Raw genomic sequence first — 20,473 nt, 5'->3', positions numbered from 1 at the left:
GTTTCCTCCTCCTCTCCCCTTAGGAGGGAGATCGGAGCCCAGAGAAGAAGCTCTCCATCATGGCCAGAAACCTAGAGATCTCGTAAAACGTGAATCCACTCCCTCAATTTATTCCCAACATACACGGACCCATATAGATTAAAAACCTCCACCGCCCTCCCTCCACCACCAGCTTTAGCCTACAGTTTCTCTCCACCGGTATAAAATCTGCCAGCCCCTCATTTCCTGCGAATTGTTAACTACATAGGCAACTCTGCTTGACTCATTGCGTAACCTTGTTGTGCAACAATGCAAAAACTCTGCTATATGCAGTCTACACTGCAAAGGAAAACAAAGCAAACGCTATTAAAGAGCACTGCCTTTATTATTATTTATTTAATTTTTTTGTGTATTTCTCAAATCAACCTGTGCTGAGCATGAACTGCCTGCTCTCTTTCGATTTGCCGAACAACAGCACCCACCGGTGGTCTCGGTCGTGTGTTAGAAAATATGAGCAGATTAGGAGTTTTCAGAGTTTTGATGACCGCCAGGGAGACAGTATGAGTGTGGACTGCACAGGAAATCCCGTTTAATAGCGGGTTTAATGCATTAAAATGTGTCAGTTTAGAACATGATGCCTTATGCTGGTAATTATTTTTATGCCGTTCTATTTACTTAAATTTTTTTTTTTAAAGATTTCATCGTTTTTGACATCAGTTGGATTTTTAATTACTGGAAAAATTTAGTCTGATATGATGCTCAAAACAGAAACATTTAAAATGAAAAAAATGCTCCTTTAGTCTGTGCTGCTAATCACTGTATGACAGAAGAGTAAATGAATAACGAGTAGTGGTGCATTCTTTCCTTGTTGTCCTTGTAGACCACATAAAATGTTTATAAGGCCTGCCATTAACTTGCAGGTCACACTTTGAGAACCCTGGCACTATGCAGTTCCTCATCTATTCATTCCTCATAGTGCCTATGATCTGTCTCATCTGTCAATACAAAACATTGTCTCAAGTTTTTATTCTGAAATATTAAATGAAAAAAGAAATTATGTGCTACACAATATGAAAGGCATACAGGTAAATTCACAATGCATTAGAAAAGATCTCAAATTGAAGTTTTTAACCTAATTGTGCAGTTTATTAATGCTGCAAAGATTTGTTTAAGAAGGCAAAACAAAAAAAGATTTTAAAAACTTTAAGGCTTTAAATGATCATTTAATTATTTGAACATTTCAAAATAACTAAATTGAGATGTTACATTTCCTGATTGTTAAAAAAAAAAAAAAAAGTTAAATATGTACAGTTTATTTTAGAATACCAACATCTTTTGCTGCAGTCTTCTTTTATGCTCCTAGATGGTGTAAAGCACTGACAGGTCAAACAGGACTTCACAACATCTGTAATGTTTTATACATAAGTACAAGAGACATTCAGCTGTAAAATCTAATCCTGTAAATAAAAATGGAGTAATATTGAAGAAATAAAGCGATTAACTTCTACAGAGCCCTCATGAAATCCTATCACCATCATCGAGGAAACAGCGTCTGTACAAATGTTACTTTCCAGCTCAACCTTCTTGTCTGGGGTTGGCCAGCCACTCCACAAAGTCTTTAGCCTTAATCCTATCGAGATAGTGGGTGAAGTCATTGGTGAATGTTCCATCTGAATGCCTTTTGAGGTTTTTGACCATATGCTGTCCCTTGTCCATCTCATATGAAAGCCATCTAGAAACAGAAGTGTTAAAGAGAATGAAGAATGTTTCACGTTTCACAAACGTATGCCAAACATATTTCAGAAGTGCAGCAAATACACATATGCATACAAATACGCAACAGACTTCAAAATACCTCAATCGTCCGGATTTATCCACAACCACCTGCTGACTATTTGAACAGATAAAAAGCAGCAGCAAATACGACATGGGCAAATTCATCCTCAGGTCACCTGCTCAACACAAAACCAAAAGTACAAACACACTTTATCCTAAATCAAATGAACAACATTTTGTTTTCTGAGTTCAGGTCCAAATAAGCTCACTCACCTTGGGGAAACTTAACACGTCTCCAGGGAAGCGCTGTGCTTGCTGGACTAATGCGCACGCAGTAATGAAGAAGCCACAGAAAAGCCCTTATCACACCTTGAAGATCCACTTGGGTTGGGCTAAACTACAAGTACAAATACCGCTGTTACTTTATAAAGACAGCAGGTGTCCTAGTGTGACATATAGGTCACCTCCCACAGCTGATGACCCTCTCACTCATTATGGTGGTGTGGATCATGGCTCATTTCAACTAGAGTTGTGTGTACTCTCCAGAAAGGTCAAAAGTCAGAGCCCACTCTGACTAACCCAGACAGCAGCAGGTGTGAAGAAATTGTTCTGTTGTCTGACGCCGATCGTGTGATGTGTATCGCTCGCTTCTGAAAAACCTGAAATCTAGTCAGTTCAGTGTGTTCAGCTGCAATTTAGCAGTTGTCCAGTTAGATTTTTTTTTGTTCTGTCTTTGGGCTGTAGAAAGAAGTCACGTAGGGCGATCATTGATCATTATTTTCTTGTCTGAATATTTGGGTACAAGACAACAGTTAAATATACAAGATGCGCCTGTCATGGTCCTGGGCCATGTGCCCAGTGTTGTGTGTTTAGTTCTTTTAGGTTATGTTTCCCTGTTTGCATTTGGGTTTGATTCCTTGTTCATTATAGTTCTGTTCCTGTTATTTACATTATTTACCTTGTTCCAGTCTCCCCTGGGTCTGTGTTCTAGTGTCTGTCCTGTCCTTCTGTATCTGTCTCCCCATGTCTTGTGTTTCCCAATAGTTTTAGAGTTTAGTTCTTATGTTTTTCCTAGGTTACCTCTTATGTTTCAGGTCAGTTTCCCTTCACTATGCGTGCCTCTTTAACATATGAGAAGGCACAAGGCACATCATGAGGTCTTGTTTATTCACTTCCTGTTTTAGACAGTTACGTGTGCCTTACATTAAGTTTTGCTTACTTTGTGTCTGTCATTTTGTTCACCCGTTGTTCCCCAGCTGTCTCTTTTCCCTGATTACCTTGTGTGTATTTAAGGTCTCAGTATGGTTTAGTTTGTTGCATTATTGACTGTTTCCATGCCCGCTGTGTGCATGCATCCCCTTTTGTTTTCCCAGGCTGGTTATTTTGTCTTTAGTTTAGCCTTGGTGGAGTTTAGGATTTTGTGTTTTTAGTCTTGTATCCCGTGAGAAGTTTCCAGAATTAAAGCTGCCTCAATTTAGTTTTGTCTTGTGCATCCTGCATTTGGGTCCACCCCCCACACAGCCACATATGACAGTGCCCATATTTGAATGTGGGTCAAGCTGATCAACTAAACCATTAACATCCCCCTCAAGCAATTTAGAATTACTGATTACCCTAAAGCAGGGATCCTCAAATCCAGGCCTCGAGGTCCGGTGTTCTGCAGGTTTTAGATGTCTCTGCTTCAACACACCTGAGTCAAATATAGAAGTCATTAGCAGGACTCTGGAGAACTTGACTGCATACTGAGTAGGTAATTCAGCCATTTGAATCAGGTGTGTTGAATCAGGGACACATCTAAAACCTGCAGGACACAGACCTCAAGGCCTGGATTTGAGGATCCCTGCCCTAAAGTATTTGCCTTTGGACTGTGGGAGGGAACCATTGTACAAACATCCATGTAGGCACATGAACATACAAACTCCACACAGAAAGGCATCTGGCACCTTGTTCTGACCCATGACCACCTCTAATGGGACCATCTTTCACAAACTAGAGATCATGAAAAAGGCTTGAAACTAGTGACTAAGATTATAAACTCAAGAAAATGTTCACTGAGAAACTGCAAAATGTAGGGTTGTTTTCTGATGACTTCTATGCAGTCCAGTTTCCCACCTTATTGGCCAATAGAAAGAATGCAGGTTTAAGGCAATTCGGTTTCACTTTACAGAGCTGCAGGGTGAGCCATTTTTCCATATAAAATCTATACCCTCACAGCCAACAGGCATTTACACTCACTGGTCATCTTATTACATCAGAATGGGGAACAAAGGGGATTTAAATGACTGAACTATGGTTGTTGGTGCCAGACAGGTTGGTCTGAGTATTTCAGAAGCCGCTGACCCACTGGGATTTTCCCCACAACCACCTCTGGTTTACAGAGAATAGTTTGGAAAAAATATCCAGTGCGTGGCAGTTCTCTGGGTGAAAAGGCCTTGTTGATGCCAGAGGAGAATGAGCAAACTGCTGATATAAAAAGGCAACAGTAAAATAACTACTCTGCTCACCAAAACTGGGCAATTGAAGACTGGGAAAGATGCTTGCCGAGAATTACTTGTAAACATGAAAGCATGGCTCTATCCTGCCTTGTATCAACAGTACAGGCTGCTGATGGTGGTGTAATGGTGTGAGGGGCATTTTCTTGGCCCATTTTGTGCCCTTTAGTGTCATTTGTTGATGGTGATCATACTTATCCTAAACTATGTAAGAAGTGTTTAAAAGAAACTAGTACATCATAGTTGACAGCTCACCTTTTGTAGAAAAGTAGACTGTCAGGGCCTGACCAATCCTTCCCCTCCGTATTGGGAATAACTGAATAATTGTGTTTTACAGACATGGCTTTGACGTATAACAGGTCTGAACAACAGCCTCGAGCGAGGGCAAAAGATAACTAGTAAAAAAAAAGTCAAATCGATTGATGGGAAACAATCCCAGCTACAATTTTCACCACAAAAGTTGATGTGTCCCACTTGCAAAAGGAATAAAACAGTTCAAGGCCAGGGCCAGCTATGCCACAAATCTGCTATAATCCACACTGACACTTGAACAGGGAACAGCATTTGTCCTCCCAGACCCACCACCCTGTACGTAGCAGGCCAGCAGTCATCCCAGCCTCATCAAATGTGTGTTTGTTACAAAGAAATGATCAACCAATGTTTTTTGGTGCCAAGAAGCACCAAAAAGGTGAACTTAAATGGTGCCACATTTGTAAGGAAAATGCATTTGTGGGTTGAGCAGCAGAGTTGAGTATCTGGATTGCATCCATGAAAAACTTGCCAAATCTTGTCTAATTCCAAACAGCTACTGACTCTTGTTTGGTGTCATTTATTGGATTGGATGATTGAACAAGACATGTTGCCAATTTGACAGATTAGTCATTAAACAGGGGTCTCAGTAGCATGTGGAAGAACCACACAGCCTGACACCACCTCCTAATGCTGGTAAGACACTGCTGTGTAATGGCATCCTATTCTTCAAACAGCATTTGTCTCAAGTCAGCCAGTGTGGTTGTGTTGTCACTCTGGCACAAACAGCAAGTCCATGCTGATCCCACAAGTGTTCATTGAGGCTGAGGTCAGGACTGCAGGAAGGCCATTCCATTCTGCTCACTCCCAAATGCTGGAGATACTGTAGACTGATAAACCCCACTCTGTGGGGGAGAGCATTGTCATCTTGGAGGATAGAGTTTGGTACCAGACTGAAGATATGGGATTGCCACTCGCTACAGAATCTCACCTTGACATCAGTCTCTGCATTGGGATTTCCTCTAGTAATGGCAAACCTGATTGTCAGCACCTGGGGTACCCAAAGCTACAAGCAAGAGTAGAGAGCAGAATCAGCTGTTTGGAAATAGAGAAGATTTGGCAAGTTTTTCCATCAATACAACCCAGATACTCAAATTGACTGCTCAGCCACAAATGTATTTTACTTACAAATGTGGAACCATTTAAGGGGAAATAAACAGGTTTTCCAATAAGAAATACAACCAAGAACTAATCAGCCAAACACAAGTTTCCTTACTTTTTGTGTCAAGTTTAGTAGGCCTTGGCCTACACAGAGAGACAGAATTCATGACTGGCATTAAATTGTATTGTAATGATACAATTCACAAGCCAACAGCAAACTGTCCACTATGATAAAAAAAAAAAAAAAAAAAAAAAATCATGTCTAAGCCACATAACATACCTGCACAGCGAGACAGACAATCTAACAGCGGTGTTTGCAGTATGGAATTTTAACTAGACTCGAGCATGAGCAATCAAATACACCTGCCTTCAATTAACCCAACCCAAACACAGCCATTGGCTCACAGCAATTTGCAACACACAAAACCACTCCCCAAATGCGTACCCACTTCCCACAGCAAATACAGAGGTAAGTTAATGTGCGGGTGATACTAGGCTGTGGTCTTGCGGGAGATTAACGCGAAGCTGCAGGTATTAAACTCGAAATGCTGAAAGCAGCAAAACCAACTTAGGCTCTTGATAAAGTTTTGTCAAAACAGGTTTATTCACTAGTAAATGAGCTCTTACTGACAGATCTGTGGCCAGTGTTCCTGTGAGAAATCAAGCATGCCAACAACATTTTGCGACTTTGATTTCTTCGATGTTTGTGGACCAGCGTTGGTGTTAAAATACGGAAAATCCTGTTAATCGAAGTAATTTCATTTCTTAAATTGATGCCTTTTACGTTTTCCCTTATTTGGCTTGAGGTTTGTTTGGGCAGCGTGAAAATGACGGGAAAGACCAATATTACAGGCCGAGCGTGACAGCTGACAGCTTTGGGCTTAAATGTGGGAGAAAAATGTAAAAAAAAAAAGTTTTGAAACCGTTATAGTTAATATTGTGTCTCCATCTGCTTTCAGACAGTATAACTAGCAAGCTAATGCTACAGCAAACTCTTAACTGGAGAAAAGTTTCCGGAATAATTTAACAATTACTCGATTTAATAACGAGAATAACGGGTCTGTCGATATTAAAAATAACCGTCATGTGCAGCTCCTTGCAGGTGCAGATTGTGCACACAAGTTATCACACTGCACTATACAGGTCTGGCAGTCAACTGCAGGAATAAGCATGCATCTGTGTGGCTCATAATATAATGGTGTCTCAAAAACTATACTGTATTTAAAAGAAGCCTTGCACTGTCTGTAGGATGTGCAAAGATCTATATAAGCCCCCCTTTTAGAACAATGACTTTTACTTGATGGAGCAGTTATTTCAGGCAGGCCACAGAGTCAAGCTTAGTCAGTCCTGGCAGACCAGCTGATCCCAGTTCCAGCCCACGTCAGCTGATGACTCAGATGATACCCTGCTTCACATTCAGTTGTCACATTTCATGCAGTGACTTAACCAGTATCCTATCTGTTGTCACTGATACAGCTCCGTTCTTTGCTGGGTCTCCTTGCTGCTCTCCCTGCCTCGGGCTTTGCATGTATGCACTTGAAAACACGTCCCAGAACGGAGCCATGCTGTCCCATATAAATGGCTGCAGACAGCAATAACAATCTTCTTCAGACTATACTAGTCCTGACTGAAATGTTTCCGTTGTTTAGAAATGTTTTAGGCCAAGAACTGGACGCTCTCAGATCTGCAGCTTGTAACCCAGTGAACGACTTGTGTGATAAAGGGATTTCATGGACAGATAAGGGTGTTCAGCAAAGTACAGAACAACTCTTCTCTAACCTCCAAGACCCTCATTCAACTCAGTCACCCGTGTGTAAGTATTTGCTGCCTACATCTACCCTTCACAGGGTTACATTTATATAAAAAGTCAAATAAGACAGCAGGTTTAAAAAGCACTGGAGCTGCTGGGCAAATATATTGCAGTTTTTTCTTTCTGGTCAACTAATGTGGATTTTTTTTTTCTTTTTCCAAACATTAAAGCTAGGTTAGCTTTCATTAAACAGTTTATATACTGGCTGATACTGGCCTGTCACAAATATACTGTACAATATGTACACTACGAACAGAGTAGCATCACAGCTGAGCAGACAAACTTAGCATCTATATTGTTAACTAGCTTGTGAAAACACTGTTGAAAGGTTAGAGACCAGTGAGACTGTATGTGTAGACATTATAATTCACTTCAATTTTATTTATATCACCCGAATCCCAACAAAAAGTTGCCTCAGGCCACTTTATATTATAAGGTAAGAAGAGAACCCAAGCATCAAAACGACCCCCTATGAGCAAACACAGCAGTGGGAAGGAAATATCCCCTTTTTAACAGGAAGACACCTCTGGCAGAACCAGTTCAGGGAGGGGCAGTCATCCGCTGCGACCGGGTGGGGCTGAGAGGAAGGAGATAGGACAAATGACATGCTGTGGAAGAGAGCCAAAGATTAATAACTAATGATAAGTGGTATATAACAGAGTGGAAAGAGGCAGTTGAAAAAGAAACACTAAGTGCCTCATGGGAAGCCCCCAGCAGCCTAGGCCTATTGCAGCATAATTAAGGGATGGTTCAGGGTCACCTGATCCGTCCCTAATTGTAAGCTTTATCAAAAAGGAAAGTTTTAAGCTTAATCTTAAAAATAGAGAGAGTGTCTGTCTCCCGAATCCAAATTGGGAGCTGATTCCACAGAAGAGGGGCCTGAATGCTGAAGGCTCTGCCTCCCATTCTACACTGAAGTATCCTAGGAACCACAAAGTAAGCCAGCCGTCTGAGAGCGAAGTGCACTATTGGGGTAATACAGTACTGAGGTCTTTAAGATGGGGCCTGATTATTCAAAACCTTGTATGTGCCTTTATGGGCCTATATAAATAAAATTGAGTTGACTTGAATATACAGTATGCCATAATTACTGGATAATATCTAAATGTCTTTTTAATTCCCTAAAATCAGCATTGGAGGCACGCATGCACGCTCCCTCCAAAAAACATTTTGGTTGGATTCTATTTTTGGTTTTTGCAAATTAGATTTCTTTTTTTTTTTAATTGTGTTTTTATGGGTCATGTGACTCCCCCTACAACACTGACCAGCAGCTATAAGATAACTCTTCTTCAGTGTTCATGTTAAACAGATGTTAGCCTTTTGGAGCAACATATATACACCTTATCATTCATCTTCAGGTAGAAATTTTTCCAGTCTTAAGGTGATTTTTTTTTTTTTTTTTTTTTTTTTTTATTAAATCTACAGCATAAAGCTTAAATGTCCTGTTAAGACTAAAGGTCATCAGCTGTTCAAATCCTGTCTATGCATTTATATTCATGTCTGTCTGGTTAACAACTATACAATATCAGGAGATGGCAGAAACAATGATTTACCTGAAGGTACTTATTATCTTTTTAATTTTACCGGAGGTGGGGAGTCTTTTATTTTAAGATTTACCGGCATTGTGATGTACTTCTTGGTCCTGGCCACTAGGTGTCAGACTTAACCACAGCATCCAACAATGCCTCCTGCACTCTCATGTTGACCTCCAAAGGAGATTTCTCAACCTCTTCTTATCAAAGACTTTGTGTTTCAGTCTCAAATTCTCAAGTTCTAACAACTTGTCTTGAATTTTTAAATATTGATTTTTTTTTTTTTTTTTTTTTTTTTTAGGAATGTAGAGGGAGTTTCACATTGATTATACATTTCAGTTAACTATTTATTTTTTTCTGGTTTTCAACTAAACCCACTGTGGCTCCCAAATGCCAAGCATGACAAACGATGTTTGTGCAGGATAATAAGTCGAAAATCCTGCTTAGTGCAAACCTTAATTGTAAATTGGATTTTTAGACGGCTGACATAATGAGATAAAGATGCTGTTTGGAAAAGCAAATATTTGATCAGGTTGTTCTTTTAAAGAAGCTCTGTTAGCATTTTGGGATGTTGCAGTGATATAATATTCATAAGAAAAGTGTTTTTATTCTTCTATACACAAGCACACAAGCACACACACACACCTCTGTGCCACCATTTTCTGCTACCATTACCCCAGTGGGAGCGGCGTATAAATGTTTGAGTCTATATTCGATATATATATTATCATTAAGAGGAGATGGGGAGTTTGGTGCAGGAATCATATAGCTGAGGGTCATGCTCACAGGGCCTGCAGTGCTCTTCTCTCAGCTGCTGCCTGATAACTTGGTGCTGATTGAGACATTAATATTGCATTGATCTGCTGCTTCACTTGCACAGGGGCACTTCTTTACAACACATGTAAAGGCTTGGTAAGGTCTGCAGCATCTGACTTTTCTATTGATTTTTGTTGTTACTTTGTGCTTTATCCTATATATTTATATTTAATTTCTTAACTGTTTTTGCGGCATCTTATTTCAAATGGTAACCGACAGTTTTTTGTTTTTTTTTCCTGTTTCGTTTTTAAATTCTAGCATACATGTGCATCTGAATAAAAAGGAAAAGAATATGGATACATTCAAAGTGGATGTTATGTAAGTATAAGATTGGTTTACATTGAAGAGAATCTCCCACGCAGTGCTCCTACATACAGTGCGCCTCACTTGAGGTTTGAGGGCAATGTGTGTGTGAATCACAGTGGACACTTCATATTAGACTATTTATCTGAAACGACAAACGCCTTCCCCAGCGAGGCAGAACGAGGCTTTGAAACACCACAGGAGACACAACAATACGGCTCACACCTATAAACATCACAAATGAGAGCAATAACTTTTTTTTTCCTTGAATTAATTTGACCTGTTAATGACGGGCTATCAGATTCCTATCTCCCTTTCCTGCTCTCCCGCCCCTCTTCTGCTCCCTGCTGTAGCCTGGAGGACTGTTTTGGCGAGCATCTGGAGGCAGGCTGTTTGAATAGGCTTCATTCTTGCAAGGCCTTGTGCTCCAATGAGCGCACTCGGGGCATGGATGCTTGGCTATAGTCCATAGATGAGGCAGAGCTGGCTGTGGGGGAGAGGGAGAAACAAAAAAGAAGCCTGCAAAAGCGCAGCAGCTTATGCTAGTTGTGACTTTCCCCTATTTGGATTATTTTATTCCATGCACAAAATCCATAAATATTGTCTCTGCTGCCTCCATTCCTCCTTTTCCTCCCCTGCATCTCTTGGACCCTCCTTTTGTTTCATGTTTTACTCCAAATAGAAATGGAAAATAATTGCTACTTCATATGAGAGGGATGGGGGGGGGGTGTGTCTTAAATACACAATGCTCTGCAGCATGGACTCGGACCTTTTCCTTCTCACTGGTAATAGGAGATAGGGTGGCGTAGCCGTCAGGTTTGGTGAATGTGCTTGTGGAGCAGCTGAGGAAGTCTATTTTCTATTTTGCAGGAAGCTTGTGGACAACTGTGGTCTTAAACCTCAGCCACCAAGTTGATTGCCTTGTAGCCTTTCATAGCCTTGTGCAATTTCCCTGGGGTAAAGAGAGAGGATTGCTTCAGAGCAGTTTGGATGTTTACATTTATAAGGTTTCCAATGAATTTAAAAGAAGTGTAATTTGTTGATTCAGTCCTTAAAAATTGAGGATTTCAAAAATGTTGACCTGCTATGAGAGCAGCCAGAGATTTGGTTAAGAAATAGTTCACGCATCCTATCGCACCAAAATATTGCAGTAATCTTTTCGATATGCTGAAAGCACTTAATCTTGGATCAAATCCTCTTGTAATCTAGTGACAAAATTGGAGTGCTATAACGTGCCTGGATTTGCATTGAAGACTTTCTCACATCTTTCCTCAATGACCGTGTGGCAGTGAATATGGGACTACATGTGCCCTCACTCTGCAATGCTTCAGATTTTGGATCAGTGTGTTTGTGTCTGTGCAGAGAAGCTGTGGCTCGGCCAAAGCTGATGTGTAGAGGGTAATTGTAAGTGTCTGGCAGTGGGGAGTGGTAATGAAATGAAGGACCAGTGCCCTCAAAGGGTGAAATTTTCGCTGACAGCGATCCGCATCGGTTGATACACGCTAGGGTGGTGGGTGTTTTTTCACACGTGGAAATGTTTGCATATTATTACATACGCTTATGTCCACGCTGAAATGGTTCTTTCAGAGCCTCGCTGCTCTCGCTGACAGTCAGCCGAACAGATCCTATGAGTTAGTGTTTGCTAAGTGTTATTAGCTCTGTGGGTTTGTGGTGACAGACAGAAACCTCAGGATGACAGCATAACTGCAGCATGTCATAGCAGTGAAGGCGTGACCAGCTCCTCTATTTCCTACTCTGCTGATAGTTCTTATCTCTGAAGACAGGGTAATGCTGCCACTGCAGCTGTCAAAACACCCATTCTCTGTCCACTTGCTTGATACATGTTTGTGTGATACTGCTGTAGCTAAGCTGGAAGAAAGAGGTTATGGGGTGCCAGAACACTATTTTGAACCATACCTTTTGGGCTATCTAAAGCACCCAAAAAAAAAAAAAAAGAATTTCATCTTACTATTATATCATATTCCCACCAAATCCTTGCAAATTGTGTCCCCTGGTCATTCTGTGAGTCGCTCTTATTCTGTCCATGCTTTGAAATCATATCAGTGCATAAGCCCTATATGTATCCCATTGTGATTTGTTTTGGAGAACAGAAATGTCAGATTAGTCTCAAATCCACCCAAGTAGATTATCCACTCATCTCTAAAGCTCGTGCATTGAGGGTTCCTCATAATTGCCGCTTGCTGTTTAGAAGGCAGGAGTGCCCACGGTTACCCACAGTGAGAAGACGGGACCGATCTGCCTGCACAATGCCATCTGTGTCTGCTTATTAAAAGTGTGATTGACCCCTATTTTTGCCCCTGTGTTCCTCTTCTCATTTTATTCGATCTGATTGATGTTCACTGGGGTCACCTAAGCCTATGCAGGGGATCACTGCGCAGTGTGGAGGCGACTAAATGTTTACATGCATTCATTTGATTTTACACAGGGGTCTGCTGGCCCCAGTCCAGGGTGCTCCGGCAGTCTCAGCCATATGTTGTCCTGTTTTTTTTTTTTATTTTTAACACCACTGGACTGAAGGTCAGACCACCAGGTTTAGGAGGCTAGTTAGAGGCACAAATGCTCTTTGTGGGTGGAGCCTTAGCTCGTATTTTGGCTTTCAGCTGTAACATTAAGCATGGCTCTTAGCATGGGTGGTGTATGGTAGTCATGTTCTCTGATATATTAGTCGACAGACGTGACAGTGTAATATGCTCAGTGGTTCAGTCACATTGGAGCCAAATGACAGTGTTGAGCTTGAAAAACAATACAGAGAGCTCTGGGGATCAACAGACAAGTAGACAACAGCAGTGGCACAAAACAGCATTTTTTTGAAAATTTTATTTTATTTTATTTTTTGGCAGAAAGGGCAGAGGTGAAGAGCCATTAGATGATTCTGACTTTTAACTCACATTAAACATGGCCAGGTTATGTTTATAAATGAGAACTGGTTCTCAAACATTTTACCTGGTCAAGTAAAGGTTTAAAAACAATAATTTTTTAAATCTTCTGTAATAAAGACGATTAACTCTTGTTTCAAACTTGTTTTAGTTCATGGGCTACATACAGCGCAATCTGATGTCAGCTGGTCTAGACCAATAAAAATATTGCACAAACACTATAAACAAAAGACCTTTTTTTCTTTTAGAGTAAAGAAGTACAGATACATTCTCAAAACTTTCACATTTAACAAATCATTTGCAAAACAGGTGAACAATTTGAGATTTCTTAAGAAAATAAGTGCAATTTTTTTTTTTCCACACATTTTGTTCATCTTATGTTATTACAATGAAGCAATTCTGTCAAATCAAAGAAATGTCAGTCCAATTCAGTCTTTGACTGATCCTCTTTACTTCTGTATGATCTAATGAACCCATGCTTAATGTATTTGTCAGTCAGAAGGCAGAATGGCTAGCCATTATTCAGACCTTTGGTCCTCACCAAAATATACACAGTTGGCACATGATCATTCGTTCCTAATGAACTGAAATACTTCCTGTTAGAAAATGTAGTAAATGGACTGGTTCTTGTATAGCACTTGTCTTTTCTACTGAGTACTCAAAGCGCTTTATACAACATGCCTCATTCACACAAGCACTTTCTATGCCTAAGTGCTTTCTATCAACCAATCACACACATTCATACTCTGACGGTTGCATCGGAGAGCAACTTGGGGTTCAGTATCTTACCGAAGGATACTTTGGCATGCAGACTGGAGCAGCCAGGGATTGAACCACCAACCCTCCGACTGATGTGACCTGCTCTACCTCCTGAGCTACAGCCACCCCCGAGAGTGAAGAGTCCAAAAGTTATGTTCTTCTACTCCCTCTGTAAAGCCACCCCGTGTGTCGGACTGGGTCCTTTTGGGGTGCTGATTCTGGCCCATGTGCTGCATGTTTCATGTTCCCACTCTTACAGTAAAGTGTGGACTCTGAGAGACATGTTTTCATTAAAAAGAATACTTTAATCAAAGATTTTCTTGTTAATGGAAAGATAGAACAAAAATGACTCAGAATACCCTCTTGAAAATAACACAGAAGTGCAACTGTATTCTTCTGTGCCATTTAGTTCATATGTGTGCATATAGGTAAAAATATATATTCCCATACACGTATACACACAATCATAGAAACAGCTCAGAGTGGTTGCCCCTGTGTCTAACTTGCAGCATAATTCTAGTAAGATACTGAAGTTCTGTAATTAAACTGAAGCTGTGGGTCTTGGTGGCTCGGGCCACTTACATGACCAATAACCCTTAGGCCCCAATAAAGCAGAAATTTGGATATGGATAGACAACAGCATCAGCAGTACAGTATATTGCATGAATTGCAGTCTAGTGTGTGTGTGTGTGTGTGTGTGTGTATAGGATTTAATTATGTTTAGCAGTCAGGCTGAGATGTGAAGAACATTTTTCTAATTCTTGAAAGCTGAATTGTTCATAACGATGTAAAAATGTCTAACAGTGGCAGAAAAGTTGGCTGCTTTGTGCTGATGTAGTGATTACTCTGAGGTCGGGATGGCAGAGCTTAAGACAGTGCACCAAAGAGTTCCCGGGTGTTACAGCAGCAGCTACGTCTGAGCACTGTTATAATTCACTAAATGATTTAGCAGCCTTCCATTGATCCACCTGGTAAACATTCATTGCTTTCAAAAAGATTTTCCACTCTGTTCAGAGATCTCTCTCACTTTCTCTCTCTCGCTCGCTCACTCTCCTGCTTATGCATTGGAATGCAACTCTGTGTGTGTGTGTGTGTGTGTGTTTGAATTGAAAGTTAACAGGCGGGTGGGGGTGGGGTAACTGATTGGAGTCTGAGTGAACGAGTGTTGGCAGAATGTGGTTGAGACTAAGCGAAGAATAGGACAGAGAACAGACAGTGTGGTAGTAAGACATAGAAATGAAGGATTGTCTGCTATTTCTCTCACCCATTAACCAGACACGACCATTGTTGCGCTCACTTCCCGCTGGCGAACTGCTGCCGTGACTGACAGCCCAACAAGTCGCCTCTGTAGGTCTGCCACATGGTGGGCTGATGAATGGAGAATGCAAAACGTCACTGCTTTCTAAAAACGGCTTACCTCAACTCTTTCTGTTGCTAAAAGCTTTCACCTGCGCTTCACTTAACACTTAGTTTGGTAATTGGTTTTCTTTAAAGCCTCGAGGCTGAAATGAAATGTGTGCTGTTTTGTAGGCCATTTGGAAGATTACGAATGCAACTGATCGTATACTTATTGATTCCTAAGGTGGTAATGTGACATTGCAGGTCATGTTCTTGGTAATATCTTGTACTAGTATACTTCCTTTTTTTGCATGCATACAGCTTTATCTCTAACATAATAGTAATAAGTATATGTACTTTTTAGTATATACGAGAGGCCGGTAGGAACAGTGGTGTCTTGCAAATATGTCTGAAACCCTCTTGAGTGCAGCCCCATCCCCACCTTGAGAGTCGCCGCATATCCCCACTGGCTCGGCACAGCAGTGGAGAACGTGCAATGAGAGACAAGATGTGTTGAACAACTCTCACAGGCGGAGGCCATCTCATGGAATTCCAGAGCCGGAGCAGGAGGCTGAGAGGAGGCTGCTGGGGTAACAATGGCCAGGGACATCTGTCATGCGTGGCTGCACTCCCCTTTGCTTACAATAGGTCCGGGAGACCAGCCAGTGCTGTCTTTCATTTCTCTCCCCTCCTTTCCGGGGACACTTCTGTCCCTTACAATGGGCCTTTTGTCCCCTCCCCGCTTTTTGCCAACATTTAACCCTTCGAGGCTGCTCCTTTTTCAGCCCCTTCTTTCTGTCTCCACTAGAAAACAAAACTTATTTGAAACTGCGACTATTCATTTACCTCCCTCTGCTTCTGTTTGTCATTATGACTTTTTAGCTCTGTCCCTGGCAGTGCACTATGCACTCTGCATGAATGTGTCAAAACCCTCTTTATATGCTGTGTATGTCTTTGAAAGCAAGTGAGAAATTGGCAGAGGATGGAAATGACTCCAGCTCTCCTCATCCTGGTTTACATATAGGAATGAAATAAAAGCCTCACAGTCCAGCACTCTGAGCACCAAATGCAAGTCTGTTGCCTTTCAACAAAACATGGCAGCATCCTCTGGTGCTGGAGACACTGTACCAAATCAATATGCTCTGTAACCTCAGTGGTGTCCCCTTCTAACAGGCTTCATTGTGTTACATCCAGGTAGCCAGGACACTAAGAGGTTGTCATCACACACTTACTACCCATTGATGCAACACAAATCCCTTCCCTGTGTGATATCTGATTGATTATTAAACCTATGATGATGTTAGGGCCACAGCTCTTCACTGGCTTCAGTGTAATTAAACTCAAAGCTGTCTGTTTTTCAGTGTTTTCAACACTCATCAGCCTGATGTAAATTGCAAATTGATTTTTTTTTTTCCCCAAGCCTCTCATTCTTAAGGACTTAAGGAGTTCAAGCTGGTCTAGAATTGATTGGTCAGATTGCAATTTATTATTGCTGTCAGCAACAAGACTTTTCAAGGGGAAACTTGGCAGTCCGTTGAGTAATCTGAACTCATCACTTCTGTTGTGCCAACTTGACAAATATAACGTCATGTCTACATGCCCAAATGCATCGAGTTGCTGCCACAACTTTGAATGTGGCATGATTGTTGATGCCAGAGGGGCTGGTCGGAGTATTTCAGAAAGTGCTAATCTGCTGGGATTTTCCCACACAACCATCTCTATGGTTTATAGAGAACTGCCCCCCCCCCCCCCCCCCCCCCCCCCAAAAAAAAGAGAAAATATCCAGTGAGCGGCAGTTCTCTGGGTGAAAATACTTTGTTGATGCCAGGAGTTAGGAGAATGGCCAGACTGCTTTGAGCTGATAGGAAAGGAAAAGTAACTCAAACAACTGCTTCTTACAACCATGGTATACAGAAGAGCATCTCTGAATGCACAACATGTCAGGCCTTGAATCAACAGTCTGAACGGTCTCTTTCTGCTGCAACATTCAGATGGAAGGGTATTTTCTTGATATATTTTAGGCCCCTTTAGTACCAGTTGAGCATGATTAGGCCACATCCTGCCTGAGTATTGCTGCTGACCATGTCCATCCCTTTTTTTTTTTTTCAGTTTTGGCCACAGTGGCATTTATGAGCAGTGGAGGGAGACAGGAAATGGGGGAAAGATACAGGGGAAGACACACGGGCAAATTGGCAACAGGCCAGGACTCGAACCTGCGCCACCTGCACCGCAACGCGGCATATGTATGTGGGGACCAGCTTCACCGCTAAGCCACCCGGGTGCCATGCCCATCCCTTTGTGACCACAGTGTACCCATCTTTTGATGGCTACTTCCAGCAGTACTCGCTGTACTTAAATGGCCTCGACAGTCACCAGATCTCAATCCAGTAGAGCACCTTTGGGATGTGGCAGGATGGGAGCTGATAAATCTGCAGCAACTGTGTGATGCTATCATGTCACAATCAATGTTTTCCAACTCCCCTAACAATTATTTTCCATGAAGGGTCATGACGCAGAATATCTTTGCAAATATACTTCTCATTGGTTCAAAACTTTTATGAGCATGTCCATGTAGTTAGGCTGGTTGGAAGTCACAGGTGTCCTTAAATTTGTTTCAAATGTTCTTTTTTTTAACTTATAAATAAATAATGCAGTTATTGAGAGACGAATTAGACAAGTGCATGATATTGCACAGGGGTGCGCTAACTTCTGTTGTTTATAACTTCCAGAGCTTGCAACATAATGGAGTCACTGGCTAGCTGGACTGCTGTGTCCTGTCCTGGCAGCTAATTGCTACCAGCTGTCCACAGGTCAGGGAACAAAGGGCTGATTGAAAAGGTGATCTGTTGATTGGAGAAGCTGTCCAGCCTCCTTTTAATGGGATGTGCATCACATGAGATGTGGCATCTGTGTACAGTGCTGCCTCATTCTCACACATGTATGTGTGAGAATGAGGCACATACATGTGTATGCCCAGGTACAGCATACTTTTGTAATGCCCGCCCTTGCGTTGTTTTAACCGGACCGCAAAATTAGCTCAGAGAGTGAATATCTGGACAGAGTGAGCAGGGAATAGGGTGAAGGTGGTTCAGGTCATTTTACCTAATTGAAGACAAAGTGTGTGTGTGTGTGTGTGTGTGTGCATTTGAAATGTTATTGGTGTCATGATTCCTGATTTGACATATTGCAGTAATTTTATCACATAGGTAGATGGCATTAATATTTGCCCAAATTTTTGAAAGCAACTTTACATATTTGGGGCCGTCTGAGCTGGGTTTTCGGTCTTTCCACATGCCTTTTTTTTTTAACTACCTCTTATAGGAGGAGGAGGGGTTTTAGAAAGCAAATGTTTCATGTGAGTGGCTGAGTCAGTTGTTGGAGATAACATTCTTGTCTTTTCTCTGTCAGCATAAATATTTAAGTGAACCTGTCAGCAGTGCTCCCTCACTTCCACCCTCTCTCAGAGGAAAGAGAAAAACAAGAGAAGAGAGGATAAGTCAGAGAGAGATAAAGGCCTCTGAATGATGGTTTTTCGTCTGCATGGCTGTACTCTGTGGCTATAACCAGGACCACTCACATGCTGGTTGGACCTGTGTGTGTGTGTGTGTGTGTGTGTGTGTGTGTGTGTGTGTGTGTGTGTGTGTGTGTGTGTGTGTGTCTAACACCTCTCAGTGCCGTCTAGCTGATCGAACAGTCCTCCAGGCGCCCTGTTATGACAGCTCACTCTCCACCTTGTGAGACCTCATCTGGGGCGAGTTCTGACAGGGTGGCCTCTTGAAATAGCTCTGATGAGAGGCAAGCACAGATTTCTATCATTCTCCTGCTGCTCACTGTCACTCTCGCTTTATTTCTTTGTTACTGTGCGTGCGTGCATGTCTGCTGTTGGTGTGTCTTTTTGCACACATGATTTCATCAGGAAAAAATGTCATATTATAGCAATCACAGAAAAACTGATTATATACAAGTAACTTATTGTGTATTTTTTTTTTTTTACATTCACACAAACGTATAGGTGCAGAGTGCAGTTGTGATTCACATGTATAATTACGGTTTTGTGACAGCTGCAAAGGCAAAAAAAAAATCATAAAATTTAAAAAATATGCAAAAGGACAAATTAAATTGAAATATTTTAAACTTTAAAACATGTAGAACTGCCATTATTAACTGATTTCACTGACGAAACGACAGGTTAATAGATAATAGGTATATAATATTTTAACAAGCGGGTTTTCAATTAAATATCAGCAATTTTATTAAAGATATTTGATATGGTCTGCCATAATCACATAACTGCTAAGTAAAGGAAATAATGGGCAGGATAAAATGCATGACACATAGTGAACCCTCTGCAGGACTAATACTGGCTGACATTGTGAAGGTGAGATAAGGAAATCAGAGCAGTAAAAATGTCCTTGACAGAGCTCTGGCCTGGCCATAGTTAACAGATCAACCAGCACCATCTGTGACAACCCCAGAAGCAATTATCTCGTATCACATCCTTGCTGACCATCTATATTAAAACCTTTTCAGAACACCTGAGATTAACACACTCTCACCACGTTGTGCCATAATCTTGCCTGTCTACCAGTTCTCGTTTCTCTCCTGTGTGGTTGAGCCAATAGTGTGGGCTGGTTCAGGGTCAGCCTTCACCTTGTTGTATAAATTCAGCCTGCTGCTGCCGCCAGTGGCCTGGTATACAATCATAGCTACGGCTGTCGTAAAATATCCAATAGCGTAAATTGGCTATAAGCCCTGTTATTACAGACAGAGGCAGAGAGATGGGGTCAGCTGTAAAAGAAGCATCATAGACTTAAATGGCACCTGAAGGCCATTGGTCAGCCATGATGCTCCAGCTGTGCTCTGTCTCTCAAACATGTTTAATGAGTCCTTTTTTTTAAAAAAAAAAAATGCAGTCCCAAACTGTTGTATCAGGCTGTGATGTTTTGTGTGTTTGGTGTTTTCTTTTTTTTTGTTTTATATACTATGTAGTTGAACTTCAGTTTTTCTTACCTGATGCCAGTGATGGTGATCTGTAGAATTTTACAGTGAAGCTATCAACAGACAATGAAGTCAAGGACTTAAGAGAGACAATAATCTGCAGCACCCCTGCTCTTTGACTAGCAGGTTTTGCCCTTGGTGGTCACAAGCTTTCCACCAGGAATGGGTTCCCATCTTCCTACTAGACTGTGAGAACCTCATTACACTTTTCTCTTTGAATTTCCATTTCAAGCCCTTTTGTATTTAGTCAAGGCACTTTGGCAGATATGCTTTATATGTATCAATTCCGAATTATTCATTGCGTGTATATCCCAGCAAGATGCCCTCGACATGGAGGTGGTACCACTCCTACTAGTTGGTCCA

At 41.4% G+C, this 20,473-nt stretch overlaps 1 protein-coding gene and 2 long non-coding RNA genes across 3 annotated transcripts in view; 1 reads left to right on the top strand and 2 right to left on the bottom strand.

The window, feature by feature from the left end:
• Positions 1–1,290: 1,290 nt before the first annotated feature.
• On the bottom strand, positions 1,291–2,148 carry LOC115782505 (uncharacterized). Its single transcript, XR_004020155.1, has 3 exons — positions 2,029–2,148; positions 1,835–1,931; positions 1,291–1,711 (listed from the first exon to the last, which is right to left on the bottom strand). It is a non-coding gene; the product is annotated as an uncharacterized LOC115782505 (long non-coding RNA).
• A 2,921-nt stretch (positions 2,149–5,069) lies between these two features.
• LOC115782540 (uncharacterized) lies at positions 5,070–5,971 on the bottom strand. Its single transcript, XR_004020160.1, has 3 exons — positions 5,938–5,971; positions 5,488–5,562; positions 5,070–5,401 (listed from the first exon to the last, which is right to left on the bottom strand). It is a non-coding gene; the product is annotated as an uncharacterized LOC115782540 (long non-coding RNA).
• Positions 5,972–7,335: 1,364 nt separating this feature from the next.
• fignl2 (fidgetin like 2) overlaps positions 7,336–20,473 on the top strand; it is a 49,005-nt gene continuing 35,867 nt past the window's right edge. Inside the window, exon 1 of the mRNA XM_030732694.1 lies at positions 7,336–7,470. The gene's annotated coding sequence lies outside the window, so the exon portion shown is untranslated. The remainder of the gene's footprint in view (positions 7,471–20,473) is intronic.

This window comes from Archocentrus centrarchus, chromosome 7 (assembly GCF_007364275.1).
Source record: "Archocentrus centrarchus isolate MPI-CPG fArcCen1 chromosome 7, fArcCen1, whole genome shotgun sequence".
Lineage (NCBI taxonomy): Eukaryota > Metazoa > Chordata > Actinopteri > Cichliformes > Cichlidae > Archocentrus > Archocentrus centrarchus.
This window is presented reverse-complemented; position numbering and strand designations above follow the sequence as displayed.